Source organism: Hemicordylus capensis, chromosome 1 (assembly GCF_027244095.1).
Source record: "Hemicordylus capensis ecotype Gifberg chromosome 1, rHemCap1.1.pri, whole genome shotgun sequence".
Classification (NCBI taxonomy): domain Eukaryota; kingdom Metazoa; phylum Chordata; class Lepidosauria; order Squamata; family Cordylidae; genus Hemicordylus; species Hemicordylus capensis.
Window position 1 is genome coordinate 21,398,967 of NC_069657.1, and position 15,928 is coordinate 21,414,894.

Consider the following 15,928-nt stretch of genomic DNA (forward strand, 5'->3'; position numbering starts at 1 on the left):
CTTGTAATGTAACAGGTTTATTATTTCTTTTTCCATATATACCACTCTGAGCACTTTTGTTGAGATGTGGTATATAAATATGCATTGCAGTAGTAGTAGTGAAAAGCCACTGGCTTCTGCCCTCGGCTCATTTATCTAATCTTTACATAGGAACAACAGTATGTTTGTTCTGAACAACAGGGACATAGGAAACTGCCTTACAACAAGTGAGACAATTGGCCCATCTAGCTTGGTATTGTCAACACTGACTGGCAGTGGCTCTCCAAGGTTGGGATCCTTGGGCAAGCTTGCTTTCTGGTCTGAACAACTAGACAACCTTGCTTGATGCTCTTCCTATCCTCTGTTGAACCTGGGACCATCTGCTCTTCCATTGAGCTATGGCTCCAACCCCTAAGGGGAATATCTTACAGCACTTATATATAGTCCCCCATCCAAATGCAAACCAAGGTGGACCCTGCTTAGCAAAGGGGACAATTCATGCCTGCTACCACAAGACCAGCTCTTCTCCCCCTGATGCTAGGCAATGTCCACTTTATTATAGATCCTGACAAGTCCGGTTGCTCCAGCACCCATAATGCAGAAGCTGCCCATCCCTGCTCTAACTCAACAGGGACAATCCAAAACATTTTTGCAATCCAAGATATGATGCCCCCCCTCCATCTTTAAGCTCACCCACATGAGGTGGCAAAGGGTGGGTGCTTGTCACCCACGGCATCTCTCCTCATGCCTGCCCCTGAGCTGACTGCTTCTCCCTGCCTCATGAAAGGGCTTCCCAGTAACTTGTGTTTCAATAAAACAAGGAATTCTGTTGTGATGGGAGAAACATAGAACATAGCGACATAAGAAGCTGCCTTCTACCGAGTCAGACCATTGGTCCATCTAGCTCCGTTTTGTCTATACAGACTGGCAGCAGCTTCTTCACGGTTGCAGGCAGGAGTTTCTCTCAGCACTATCTTGGAGATGCTGCCAGGGAAGGAACCTGGGATCTTAGCATGCAGGTGCAGATGCATGCTGATCTGCAGATGCATACAGATCTGCATGCAGATGCTCTTTCTAGAGCAGCCCATCCCCTATGGGGAATATCTTACAGTGCTCACAGATGTAATATCCCATTCACATGGAAACCAGGGTGGCCCCAGCTTAGCAAAGGGTACAATTCATATTTGCTACCACAAGACCAGCTCTCCTCTCTGAGAGTCAGTCCTGAGCCAAACATACTCTGTGCTACTGCTTGGCATGTCCCTGACCTGATGAAAATGAATGAAATTCACTCTCTCCACTGCAAGGTACAGGTGATTTCACTCCCTTCCTCTTTTGTCAATGTGTTGAGTGAAGTTTATGATGGAAAATCTTTAAGGGCATCAAAGGGGTCAAGGCAAGTCCAGGTTTTATTTTTGCCATGCTGCTTATTACCCTCATCTCTGGAGTGAAGCCAGTACTTGTGCCTGACCCATAATGTGAATTCTCATCTGCACGCTCTGCCTTGGTTACAAAGGGTCCACAGGTGTCACTCAGTGGCTTACGTTTCTGAAAACAGAAATGCTTGGATTGCCATGGTTACCACTCTGTAGACACAGGACATACATTGCTATAGGTCCTCGTAATGCAGCGTGTGCTAAGCTGGCCAAATGCAAAGGAGGATGAGGCTCCTGTGCCACTAAGAGTTGTGTAGATACACATAAGCAGATGAGAGATGGGATCTACTCGTAGATTTTGGTTATCTGCAATAGATCGCCAAGGGTTTCCAACTCCCAGTCATTCAACAATAGTAAGTAAAATGGCAAGTTAAAAATAAAATTAAACTCTGCTATGCCCAGCTTTGTGGTAGTTGCTTCTCCCACCACATCAATGTGTGTCACATGTAAAATAAGAGTTTTAATTAACTGCTTTTGATCAGGTCTTTATGCAACTCTGCTGGCCAGTTGCAGAGTTTTGTGTTAGAATCCTGAGCTGTAAGGGCTCAACTGCAGATTCGTACTGCTGTATATAGATTATCCGAGTAGATGGCTTGTGGAGTGTGCTAGACAATTGACTCTATTCCCAAGCCACCATTTTGTACCTGGATCCAGTTGGTAGAGGTCTACTAAAAAGCAAATTAGATCCCATATTAAAACTGACTTTAAAAAGTTTTAAAATTGTTTTGTACTGTGTTTTATATTTTGTATTTGTGTTTGTTTGTTGTGATTTCATGTGTTATGTGTTTTTACTTAATATTTTAATGCTGTCTTGTGAGCTGCCCAGAGATCAATTTGTTATAGGGTGGCTAACAAATAAAATTTATTATTATTATGTTATTATATGCCTGATGCCTGTCCATCCCTTGTGCAGAAGAAAGAATTTAAGCAGGTAATTCAGAAACAAGGAAAGCTGAACCCACTAAAACTCCCTATTAAAGGAGCTCTATTTTCTACTGCATCTGGTCATCCTATCCCCAAGGATACATCACAGTAGGGTTCGTAGGCTTTCCCCTTCCCTCCAGATTTCCTGTGGTTTCCTGTGGCTTTAACAGTTGCACGACAGGCAGAAATCCAACAGGCAACACTTCCACTCACTTCTGACATCTGTCAATGCCAGGGAAAGCTCCACCTCTAGATTTCTGGCTGGCAAACCGCTGTAAAAACCCAGATGCCATGCCATAAAGAAGCTGGCAACCCTAGTATCCAGAGGAGACAGCAGAGCAAACTGCAGATTTTAGTTCCCCTAGTTGCAAGAAACATTTGGAAGGATCTTCTTGACTGGGGGTAGAAGGAATGACAAAGCAGGGTGGGACATTGTCATTTTCCATATAATAAAAGCAGCATTAGGGAAGGAGAGCCTGTCACAGACTGCCAGCCTGTACTTAGACCATATGTGATTACTCCTTAGAAGTGCCTATAGTCTGACCAACATACTGGTTCTACAGATGGAGTGAATATTTTAACACAATTAAATGAGTCTATATAGCAAGTATGCATGCTAAAAGGCACACGTATGAAGTTACCTTAAATTGATGGGTGGCTGAGCTCAACAGGGGTCTTTCTCAGCTCATCTGGAGATACCAGGGATTTAATCTGGGACCTTTTGCATACAAAAAATGTGCTCTACGGGTGAACTGTGAACCCTCACCAAACCTTGCATGCTTTAAGCAAACATCTTTATTTTGAAGATTTTAAAGCAAACTCTGGCTGGCATTCGCCATGGTTGTCTATGCCACTGCCTTAACCATGATCACTGTTTTATAGCTGCTTCCCTCACTATTATATAGATTTAACTATGAGTTTGTTCAGAACCATACTGCAACAATATTTATTTATTTATTTATTTATTGACATTTTCTTATATACCGCCTCCTCCAAAGACTCTAGGCGGTGAACAACAATACCAATAACAATTAATTAAAATAATAAACAAACAAACAAACAGGCAAATACCAGGCGAAACAGTTGGGTCTTAAGCAGGGGTGCACCTAGGTAATTTGGGAGCCTGGACCTAAAAGCCTTTGGAGGCCCCCCGTCCCCTGCAAATTATGCATCATCATGCTTGTCTGGGTGACCACACCACCTGGGAAAGACTAAAGAGGATTTGGGGGCCCCCCAGGGGCAGTGGAGGCCCTAGACTTCGGCCCCAGAGTCCTGGGGTAAGAGCACCTCTGGTCTTAAGAAGTGCCTTAAAAGCAGCCAGGGAGGGGGCTGAATGAATCGGGCGGGGGGGGGAGAATGTTCCAAATAAGAGGGGAGGCCTCTTCAATACTGGTGTTGTTGTTATGAGGAATAAAAATCATGACAAGAACTCTATTAAAATACACTCCCCTTACTTCTAATTTAATCTTGCATATCTTTAAGGGCAGGGAAAGGTAGTAGGATGACTCATATCCACCTAGAGCAGTCAAAAGAGACCGGGGGATCTCACAGATACCTCATTTCAGGACTGTCTGAAGGGGGTGTAGGGACAAGGGTGGCCCCAGAGCAGGGACCAGGCAAGCAAGCACCCCCCTCAGAGAAGTAGCCCTACCAGCTGCCCCTCATTTCTGATTCAGAAGCCTAACATGTGTGGGACACCGCTCACCCACCCAGAAATTGGTTCATCGGGGGTGAGGGCTGCAAACCATTTTTGCCCTGGGCATCCCTGCCCCCGAGTTAGAGACAGCCCTGCCTCCCTGTGCAGGTGGTTCAAAGATGGAGGAAGGTTCTCCTTGACACTCACCTGAGCTTAACCTGTGAGTCCTCTAACTCTCTGTAGACAAAAAATGATCAATATGCCTTCTCTGCAGAAGCCAGATATGATCCCATCTTCTTGAGAATTCCAAAGGGGACTGAAGTTTCTGAGTAGTGCAACAAAGAAGAAAGGTGGGACGTGTTTTGCATTGGGGTTTCTTTCTGCATTTGCAGGTTGTTGAAGGATTAAAAAGAACCCTATTCCAATTTCACTTTCTCTTCTGTTGCTGCAAAAGAAAACAGAGCGTTTGAGGGAACGAGTACAAAGGTCATAGGGAAATTCCAACTTTATGCTTAATGATTGATAGAATATAGAGGAAAAGTACTTCTGATCCTTCGCATTAAGGTACACCATAAGGAAGGTTTGTTAAGATCAGCATGGAAAAGTTAGCCATTCTCAGCAGAGAGCATCATCACTCGCTCAACCCCAACTGAAGTCTGTTCGCTTAGTTCTTTATGTGAAGTAAGCGTTCAGTTCACTTACTTGTGCGTTCAGAGCAGACACGCATATTCTGCACTCTACAAAGGCTGTTCTCGCAGTCAGGAATCAGAAAGATACATGAGAGCATGTTTACCCTGCAAATTTGAATTGGTTTAATTGTCCTGGTTTCAAAGGCAGCTGGGGGGGGTGGGCAAGGGGGCAAGTACCCCCTCAGACAAGTAAGAATATAAGAACAGCCCTGCTCGATCAGGCCCAAGAATGCTCATCTAGTCCAGCACCCTGTTTCATACAGTGGCCCACCAGATGCTGCTGATGGGCATCTGTAGTCCCTCCCCCGCCATTTCTGTTTCAGAAATCTATTAATTCTAGAAAAAAACCCAGTTCGCCCACTCATGTGCACTTTGCCCCGTCTGTGCCTACCCTCCGGGTTTTTCCCCTGGTGCCAACACTGCCTGGTTTCCCTAATGAATCCCAGGTACAATGGCCGTGTGTGTGTGTCTCCCCTTCCCCTGAAGGTGCTAAGAATGCTTTTATGAAAGATTCATAGTCCTTTTCTTCAACTGCAAGTTCCAATAGCGGAGAGTCAATGGTCATTTAAACCTGATTTGAATTTGTTGTAGCAACCTATGCTGAATAAAACAACAAACGTTGCTTGCAGAATGATTCTTGACTAGTGTTTTCTAAATCTTTCCAAACTTTCTACCTGCAGGAAACCCCTTTCTGTGTTGTTTGTTGAGCCTTGGCTACCGACATTTAGGGTTGCCATATTCAAGCTCCCCAAATACGGGTGGCCAAATTTGCATATTGTGCAAATTATGCCACAACTCATTTGCATTTTATTTATTTATTTATTTGGCAGATCTGTATACTTTCCCCTCCTTCTCTGCCCTCCCATGTGATCGGATCCAGAGGAAAATCTGGGAGATCTGGGCAGCGCATTTGAATCCGTGTCAATTCAGGTTGAATTTAGCAGCCAGGTAGAGGAGCCAAAATCCGGGGTATACCCTACATTCCAGGGGACATGGCAACCCTACCCATATTGGTAGTCCTTGGGGAAACAACATTTCCCAGGAACCACCAGTTCTTGGGGCCTGGGGTACTATTATGTAGTGTGCTAGATCATACAGACAGAAGAAAATCCCAAATGCACACATAGCCAGGCATTTCCATTCATATCTGTAACAAGATGGAGGTACTCATGGTGAGGGGTCATACTTAAAGGGACATGATAGATCTTCCTGTTCTGGATGAGGCTGCACTCCCGACGAAGGAATAGGTACGTAGCTTGGGAGTGCTTCTGGACCCAGGCAGGGCCAGACTGGGGGCACTGAGAGGGCGGTGGAATGTATGTGGGGAGGGCGCCGGGTTTTGAGCAGAATAGGTAATTAATGGTAGGATTTGGGGCACAGGGGAGCCGCGCGGGTAGGGCGCACCAGGAATATGCCCTGTTGCCCTGTTGCCCTGTGGGCTAGTCCAAGCCTGGACCCAGGACTCACTCTGATTTATCAGGTTGAGGCTATGGCCAGGAGCTCTTTTTTATCAACTTTGGACAGCAGCGTCCATTCCTTGAGGATAATAATCTCAGAACTCTGATGCACACTCTTGTAACTGCTAGGCTTGACTGCTAGGCTTGACTACAATGCGTAATACATGGGCCTGCCTTTGTATGTAGTTCGGAAACTTCAGTTGGTTCAAAATGCAGTGGCTAGACTGGTCTCCGAGGTGTCTTGGAGAGACCATATTACTTCTGTTTTAAAGCAATTTCATTGGCTGCCAATAGGTTTCTGGGCAAAATACAAAGTGCTGGTAGTTACCTTTAAAGCCCTAAATGGCTAAGGACCAGATTACCTGGGAGAGCACCTCCTTCTGCATGATCCCCACCGCACATTAAGATCACCGAGAAAGGTCCGTCTCCATATACCGCCGTATGGTCTAGCGGTAACTCAGGAGCAGGCTTTCTCTGTAGTTTCTCCTAGGCTGTGGAATGCGCTCCCTATAGACATTAGTGGTTTAACATCTTTACCAGCCTTCATTTTTTTAGCCAGGCATTTAGTAATTTCTGAGTTTTAAATTTTTAATTGCTGCTTAGATTTTTTAATTGCTGTAATTTCTGAATGCATTCGGTTTTTTAAAATTCTTGTTTTAATAGCTGGTCTTCTTTGTCTTTGTTTTTGTGAACCGCCTGGAGCCTCTGGGGTCAGGTGGTATATCAATCAATCAATTAATTAATTAATTAGAAGGGTACCAAAACCTAAGCCTTTCCATCAGGGGCCTCCAAGGCAAAAAAGGCTCTGACTTCCACTGCTTTAAAAGGGAAATTTCCTTTAGAGCCAAAAAAATTGTTAAAAAGCGGGGGGGGGGGGGGGTGAGGGAGGATGAATTCAGAAGTCACACACAGAACCTCAGTTAGAGCTGGGCTCTGTGTGATGCCCTGCATCATGGGCATGCGAATCTTCGTTTCATCTCCGTGTGAGTGTCTATTCAGTGGCATAATGATGTTGGCAGAGGCCCATGCTCAAAATTTGGTGGTGGCCACTGCAGCCACACTCCCATCTCACCGGCCGCCTTTCTCTCCCCACCCAGGTCCTGTGGCTGCCTCTTCACCAGCCACCTCTGTGGGGACTCACTTGCTGCCTCCCTTCCCTCTTCCCCCCACTACTTCTCAGCCTCTGCCTCCTCTGCCTTCATCTCTGAAGCAGCTCCTTAGCCTCCAGGAGCCGTGGTGGCTTGCTAAGTTTTGTCCACCCACTGCACAATTAAAAGATAGGTTGATAGGCTCAAGGTTGACTCAGCCTTCCATCCTTTCCGAGGTCGGTAAAATGAGTACCCAGAATGTTGGGGGCAATATGCTAAATCATTGTAAACCGCTTAGAGAGCTCCGGCTATAGAGCGGTATATAAATGTAAGTGCTATTGCAATTAAAAGATGTTGCAGCCCAGTGCCATATTGAGTCAGACCCTTGGTCTATCTAGCTCAGTATTGTCTTCACAGACTGTCAGCGGCTTCTCCAACGTTGCAGACAGGAGTCTCTCTCAGCCCTATCTTGGAGATGCTGCCAGGGAGGACACTTGGAACCTTCTGCTCTTCCCAGAGCGGCTCCATCCCCTAAGGGGAATACCTTACAGTGCTCACACTTCTAGTCTCCCATTCATATGCAACCAGGGCAGATCCTGCTTAGCTAAGGAGACAAGTCATGCTTGCTACCACAAGACCTGCTCTCCTCCCACAACAGCTCAATTATAGTTCCATTGCTACATCTACTTCCTATCTAGATTTATATAAGCTGAGATTGGTTGTGTCATCTCAACCAATCTCATCTCAATATCAATATCTCAACCAATCTCATCTCAATATCTTCGCATATTCTAACCTACCTGGTTCAAATAATCTGAGATCTGTAACTCACTTCACACCTTATGTACAGATCTCGGGTTATTTGAAGCAGGAAGGTCAGAATAAGTTAGTGGTTCTCAAGCTTGAATTCCCAAATGTTGTGGGACTACAACTCCTTTGACCATTGTAGCTGGGGACGATGGGAGTTGTAGTCCAGCAAAATCTGGGGTCCCAAGTTTGAGAACCCCTGGAATAAGCAGAGTTTGGTAAATTCAGATGACATAATCAATCTCAGCTTAACCTAAATAGGAAGTAGATGCTCCCATGGGGATAGGAGAAGGGAGTGTCTCTTTCCAAAAATCAGGGATGTCACACAGAGCCTGGCTCTAACCAAGATTCTCTGTGATGTCTGAATTAGCTGATAGTGAGCCACAAATTGACCAAGATCTACAACTGGAATAGTTTGCCATGACTGGATTCTAGCCTTTAGCAAGTCTGATGATCACCAACCCCATATCCAAGAAGCGTGCACCCATTCAGTTACTCCCAGTTACCACCACTCTCAGTTAGAGTTGTTACTGAGAAGAAATTTAAAGCCACAGTGCCTCTGTGGACATGCAGAAGGGGATCGGATAAAATATTGTGAGCATAAAACTCTCTTTGGTAGAAACGGAGTTTCATTGTTCCTACAATGAATTATGCAACTTTCCCCCAGCATATATGCAAATAACACATCTCTGAACAATGCACTCCATTTGCAACACTTTAATACATGGCAGACTGATTAATATGAGTGTTAAGGGTCTTTTAATTTATTCATTTATTACATGTTTATTCCATCTTTTCCCCATCTTCTGTTTGAATCTTAGTGATTTGCCTGGAGGCACAGTGGATTTAACCTTTTGATGTGTGTGTGTGTGTGTGTGTGTGTGTGTGTGTGTGTGTGTGAGACTTTGTTACATTCAGCAAAAGGCCCTTTGTACTGCATGTGCACAGAGGGAGGAGAGCTGGTCTTGTGGTAGCAAGCATGAATTGTCCCCTTTGCTAAGTAGGGTACACCCTGGTTTGCATTTGAGTAGGAGACTACATGTGAGCACTGTAAGATATTCCACTTAGGGGATGGGGCCACTCTGGGAAGAACACCTGTATGCATAAGGTGCCAAGTTCCCTCCCTAACATTTCCAAGATAGGCCTGAGAGAAACTCTTGCCTGCAACCTTAGAGAAACTGCGGCCAGTTTGTGTAGACAATACTGAACTAGATGAACCGAAGGTCTGACTAGAAAGCAGTTTCCTATGTTTCACTGTGCTTTTACATGTCTTTTAAATAGCCACCCTGATTGAAAGTGGTAAGCAACAGGGAAGGAAGATGTTTTTCAGTTTTTTCAGTGCATGCCTCTTGGAGGTGGGGAGGTATGGATTGTGTTTGGAGGGCAGCAACCCCACAATGAAAACTTATCAAAGGTTGAAATCATGCCCCAGTCACAGCAAACTACCCCCTGTCATAGGTGAATTTGCCCACTTTAAATCTTTTGCTCTGAAAGTTCTGATTAGGGAGGATTTCACACTGAAATAGATCAAAGCATCTTTTGACTGGGACTGTGTTATCCCATTTCTCGTCTTGTGACCGTCTTTCAAGCTGTTCTTCATTACTATCCTATTATATTAAGGAACTCAAGGCCCTCAAATTTTTCCCCCAGATTTCCCAGAACACAATTTGAAAACCGTCCCAACACACGATATTCTTCTCTTCTCTCCTTTTGTTTTCCCATATCAAATTTCAGATCCTGGGCACCTCAGAGCAGGGACTTACCTCTTTATGGAGCAGCAGTCCATATGAAAGGGGACTAGGTGGTGTCTTAGCGGAGAACAAGTTGAACATCAGTCAGCACTGTGATTCAGCTGCTAAAAAAGTGCATGCAATCTTCATCAAAGTGCATGAATAGAAGTGTAGGGTTGATCACCAGAAGCAATCATTTCACTCAGTACTGCGCTTGTCAGACCTCCGTTAGAATGCTGTGTCCAATTCTCAGTCCCACCTTTTAAAAAGGAAGTTGATAAACTGGAATGGTTCAGAGGAGGTCAGGGAACCAACTTCTGTGAGCAACAAGTGGAGCATCTGGGTATGTTTAGCCTGGAGAAGAGCAGACGAAAGCATGATATTATAGCCATCTTCAAATACAGAAAGAGAAAGAGCAGACCTGTTCTCTGTGCCCCCTGAGGACAGGACTAGAACCGATGGATTGATGTTACAAGGAAGCAGATTTGGGCTAGACATTAGGAAGAATTTCCTCATTGTGAGAGCTGTTTGGGAGTGGAAGAGTCTACCTCTGGCTCTCTTTCACTAGTCAGGCATCCGTCAGGACTACCTTAGGAGCTTCCTGAACTGAGCAGGGGTTGGACGTCTGAGGTTCCTTCCAACTCTGAAATTCTCTGATTCCATTATATGAAGCTGCCTCAAGTACAATCTACGGCCCCTCTCAGCCTTTGGATGGGATGGATGGGAGGAGAGTGGTTCTTGTGGGAGCAAGCATGAATTGTCCCCTTTGCTAAGCAGGGCCTGCCCTGGTTTGCATTTGAATGGGAGACTACATGTGTGATATTCCCTGGGCCACTCTAGGAACAGCATCTGCATTTATTGATTGGTTGATTGATTGATCGATTGATTGCATTTATATACTGCCTAGTATTGAAATCTCTAGGCAGTATAATCTCTTCTGCTTGCATGCAGAAGGTCCCAAGTTCCCTCTCTGGCATCTCCAAGATAGGGCTGGGAGAGACTCCTGCCTGCAACCTTGGAGAAGCCGCTGCCAGTCTGGGTAGACAATGCTGAGCTAGATGGACCAGTGGCCTGACTCAGTATATGGCAGCTCCCTATGTTCCTATCTAGCTCAGGACTGTCTGCACTGACTAGCAGCAGCTCACCAGGGTTTAAGGCGGAGATGGGTCTTTCCTAGCCCTACGTGGAGATGCCAGGGATGGGGAAAAACAACAATCTGGGAACTTCTGCACGCAAGCAGGTGCTCTGAGATACAGTCCTTCCTCTCTTATAGTTTGTAAAGCACTGAATGATCAAAATATGCATCTTACCTCTGTCATAACTTTCATGAAGATGTGCCCTGAAGTTCCTTTGTAGAAGCCCAGCCAGGCTCCTTTCTCATTGAGAAAGGCCCACACTGACAAATGTTGAGAAAGCTTGCACTAAATACCTGGGTAGGGCATGCCAGTTCTCACTGGGCAAACTCCTTCTGCCTGGAGGCAGCCCTTCCATGAGGCAAGGGGAGGCAGTCAGATTAGTGAGGCGCCAGCAAGGTGGCAAGATGCTCTACGGCCCCCTCTTTTTAAAAGGGGTTGGGGGACGAAGAAGAGGAGGAGGAGGAGGAGAGTGCACATGGAGGCAGCTGCAGTTGGCGCCCTGCCTCGGGTGCACAGAGGCCTTGAGCATCTGCCCTCTGCATGAGGTGTGAGAAACACGCAGTGTGCTCCTGGCACAATAGAAGTGCTGACGAGCATCAGAAAGGGACGACGGGTGCTGTGGGAGGAGAGATGAGAGGTTCCATGTGCTCCTTGCAAAGGAAGAGAATGCCCTTTATCCGCAAGCCCATTTCATTGTGCACTTGTGTAGGTGGGAGAAGTTGGCAAAGGACGTCACTGAGCCGGATGGGATGACTCGCTGTATATTTCATATTTCCCCATTATTAGGGCATCTTAACCTACAGTTCTTCTGTCATTTGTATTTCTCGTCGGGGTCTTTCATCTCCCACCCACACCCATCCCTGCTTCTGCTGCCGGTAAGGAGTTCCTCTCATCCAGAAACACCACTCTGCACAAATGGCCTTGTGGGTTTCCATAGTGATTGTGCCTGAATCCAGATCAAATGCATTCATTTTTAAAGAGGATATATACACACATCTATCCCTCCTGGATTCGGATTCACCCTCGGCAGCAATATGTGTTCTTTCTAGCTCTCATTATCATCACTGCAGGAAAGGCTTTACAAACCAAACGTTCCCTTCCATTATCTCTCTGCATTGCCACTGGCTCGCCATTATCCTCTTGGCGATCTCTCTGTGCTGTCAGCGGGGCTTCTATGGATAGGACCTTTATTGAAATTCAGTAAGCAAGTGTTTTAGATAACCAGTTCTCAAAGTAAATTGTGCCACCCACTTAATTCTCATTCTCTCTCTCTCTCTCTCTCTCTCTCTCTCGTAAGGCTGTAACTACATATGTGCCTAACGGGCATCCCTTCCATAAGGCAGGGTGAAGTGGCTGCGTCAGACGTGGATGCAAAGAGGAACATATGGGGCTGTAAGTGTGGGCCCCCCCAAAATCACAGGTGCTGTGACACCTCACCACGGGGTTTGGGGATGTTTGTATCTGGATCATCAGCCCACTGCCACCACTTGAGGAAACTTTCTGCACTCATCCTGATTCCTCAAGCATCTCAGAGTAGCTGAGATGTGTTGTTTTGGCACAGGAATCCTTCTGTCTTCACATGGGAACTGACAGTAAAAGTTGCCACACAGGACAAACAGAATAAAACAAGGGTTTATTCTTGTTTGAAATAAATGTACACTTCTCTCCTTTATACCAAGCTACATAAAACACCTGTTTCAACCAGTAACCATTTCATTCCAACTGACCTTAACTGTGACCATGGCTGTCCATGGGCGAGGGGGGGGGGAATGCGGTGGCGGCGGGGGTGGGTGGGTATAGTTGCACCATATACCCATATACAAGGCCACCAGTGGGAGCTTTTTCCTCTTGGAATTTGTGACTGTCACAAATTCCTTCTCCCAGTCTGCATATGGAATCCACACTGCCCAATCACCATAGTGCTTTGGCTGCCTCAACTACATTCAGCTCAAAAGCTCCGGTATAACTTTATACCTTACCACAAGCAAAAATACAAACAAATATGTTTCTGATTGAAATTCTAGAACAAGGCAAACCCCCCATTTCACCGCAGGTGCCACTCCACCATCCTTTCTTGTCCCATTGGGCCATGATGTTAATTTCCCCCACCCAATGAGGTGCACCTCTCCCCCCACCCTCCCTCCCACACATTTGAGCTAGGAACACTCCTGCCACTTTTGTCTGGCTTGGCAGTGTAGTCTTGGAGTGCTCACATGATGTCACCACTGCTTCAGCAGCATGGCCTGCTGAGCACCCACCCACAGATTGGGGGTGGGGGGGTGGGCATCAAATTGTACTTCGCCTTTGGCAGCAAAATGACCTGGACCACCCCAGTGCTAAAGGTCCATTTGTCACGGCTGTGATGGGGGGAGCCTTATTTTGGATTCAGAAACACTCCAGTGCATGCAACTGTGTTAGGCAAAAAGGACAGTTTTGCATACTCTGCAATGGTACGTCTCCCCCCCCCCCCCTTGTTCATTAGCAGTTCAACCTTCTGACAGCACTAGAAAATAATAATAATATTGGGACCAAAATAGGCAATGCAAGTGGGGTGGGTTGTGGGAAGAGGAGACAAGTTTGCTGGCTTGTTTGATGATCAAGTATCTGCTTCACCTCACGCAATCCTAGGACTGGGAAGCCTGGGGATGCTTTTGTATTTCAATGTTTTTAATTGATTGTGTTGTAATTGAATGTTGCAAATTGCCACAAGTTTTTTTTAAAGGCCAACTATAAGTATTTTCAACAAATAAATAACTGGGTAAAATGCAAATGACCTAGCACAACAAGATCTATTATCTCTGCTGTTTCCTGCCTGCCCCCCCAAGATAGAAATCTGTGTCAAAAATTTGCACTCATCATTTACAGTAAAACATAATTTAGTTAGTTCTGATAAAAGGGTTGTCATGGATACAAATCTAACTGAAGTAGACTAGAAGTAGGAGACATTTGTTTGGCCTATAATTTTGGCAGATCTTTGCTCCATGCATTAAGGTTAAGAACATAAGAGTAGCCCTGCTGGATCAGACCCAAGACCCATCGAGTCCAGCATCTTGTTTCACACAGTGGCCCACCATATGCCACTGGGAAGCCCACAGGCAGGAGCTGAGGGCATGCCCTCTCTCCTGCTGTTACTCCCCTACAACTGGTTTGTGTGGAAAGTGTGGCAAAGCCCAAAGGGAATAAATTTGCCATTGTTTTCCTGCCAGAGATGCTAAACAGTGCAACAGGTAGAAACCCTACAGGGGCAACATCACTGTAACTCCATGGCAGATAAAAGCCACACCTGCTGAATTCCTTCATGCAATGCAACTTTTCTTTGCTAGAAAAAAAAATGAGGAGCTGGGACTTGTTCAAACAATAGGGACCAAAACAGCAGTAAACTGGCCCTTGCTTGGCCTCTCTACCAGACAAGGGCAAAGGGTTAGGAGCTTGGTCTATATTCCTGGATTGACCACTCTCATTTATTGCTTATTGCTTGCCTTTCAAAATGGCTGATCTTACTAATGCCGTGCTGGGCTTGGAGAAGTTCTGAGAGTGATAGCTGAACAACATAATCACCTAAATGCATTTTCAAAATCTCTTCTGTGGTGTGAAACAACACAGTTGTTCCACAGATTGCTGCAGATTGCCAGGAGATGGCACTAAGAATCCTTGCACGTCGTGAGGATTTCCCATTTTATTTTATTTTTGCCATAATTTGTGCTCAGATTGGAATCAATATATCATTGTCTCGAAGAGGCCTTCATTGTTGTTATTGATTCTTAACTACTGCTCTAGAGTCCTTGCAATGGACACTAGGATATCAATTTTTGATTTGTGCTGGTAGCAAATTATTCAGATTACTGCTTTAGCACAAAGAGAGTGTAATCCCTGATGAACTTGTCGCAACTTGCTTGAGCAGTGAAAAAGAAACTGCATAATTAGTTTGAATAGTATCTAGCTAGCTAAGATAGATGGTGCCTTTTGTGTGTCTGGTACATTCTGTGCCTTGCCTTGAAGGTTTTTGATTTACACTACTTGAATGTCCGTGTGGGGAGGGTAGAAATTGGGGCCCACAAGCCCATCTCTTGAGCAGTATGGGTGAGAGAAATCACACTTGGAAGCATCTGGGACCTTTGGAGTTAAAAAGGGATGTCTTGGCTTGTATACAATGCACAAGTGTGGAATGTGTTGTTCTTTGAGTATTAAAAGGTAGGTAGAAATTGCTAGAGTGAACGGTTGCACCCAAGAGCTTTGTTGCTAGCAAATAAAATAAAGCTTTTGTTTGAAACTCTTGATACTGGTGTCCGGTTAAGAAAATACCTAGCCAAGAAAATGAACTACAGGGGAATCCTTGGCTTTAACAAACTGAAGGCAGGGCCAGCCCTAAGATCAATAATGTCCTGGGCGGGGACGCTGGGGAGTGCCTTGGCACTCCCCTCACTGCCATGGTTAGTGTATCAATGTTATTATTCACATTTTATATCCTGCTGCTCTTCCTCCAAGGAGCCCAGCGTGGTGTACTACATACTTAAGTTTCTCTTCTCAACAACCCTGAGATGTGACTGGCCCAGAGTCACCCAGCAAGTTTCATGGCTGAATGGGGATTTGAACTTGGGTCTCCTCGGTCCTAGCCCAGCACTCTAACCACCACACCACGCTGGCTCCAGGTTGTGTGGTGGGTGCAAAACCTAGTAGTGCAGTGTTCTTCATTGTAAGTCCCAAGGGCCACGGGTGGCCCCCATCTACCCTAAATGCAGCCCTCTAACTGATTGTTTATTCCGCCTGCATGAAGCTTTGACAGCCAGAACCTAAGGGGTATACTCGTGGGTCAAATGGGCCGTAACCCAAAATTGGGCTTAAAAGAAGCCAAATCTGGCAACAGGCCTGGCACCAAGTGGAGATTGCCATTCTCCAATGTGAACCAAATGTGAACCAATGTGAACCAAATCATGGTGACCAAATCATGGTGAACCAAATGCATTCTCACCATGCAGTGCTGCGCTTTGCCCAGTGCCCGGGGGGCGGCGGGGGGCTCCTTTAAGGGAAACAGAGCCCTTTCACGGC

At 45.7% G+C, this 15,928-nt stretch overlaps 1 protein-coding gene across 3 annotated transcripts in view; it reads right to left on the reverse strand.

Moving 5' to 3' along the window:
• The window catches only part of EXOC3L4 (exocyst complex component 3 like 4), a 198,414-nt gene that overhangs the window by 88,631 nt on the left and 93,855 nt on the right, over nt 1–15,928 (reverse strand). For 2 of the 3 annotated variants that reach the window (XM_053284297.1, XM_053284296.1), the window contains one exon: nt 4,183–4,420. The gene's annotated coding sequence lies outside the window, so the exon portion shown is untranslated. Of the gene's footprint in view, nt 1–4,182; nt 4,421–9,779; nt 9,975–15,928 lie in introns of those variants that run through there. The other variant, XM_053284298.1, reaches the window with a different exon arrangement.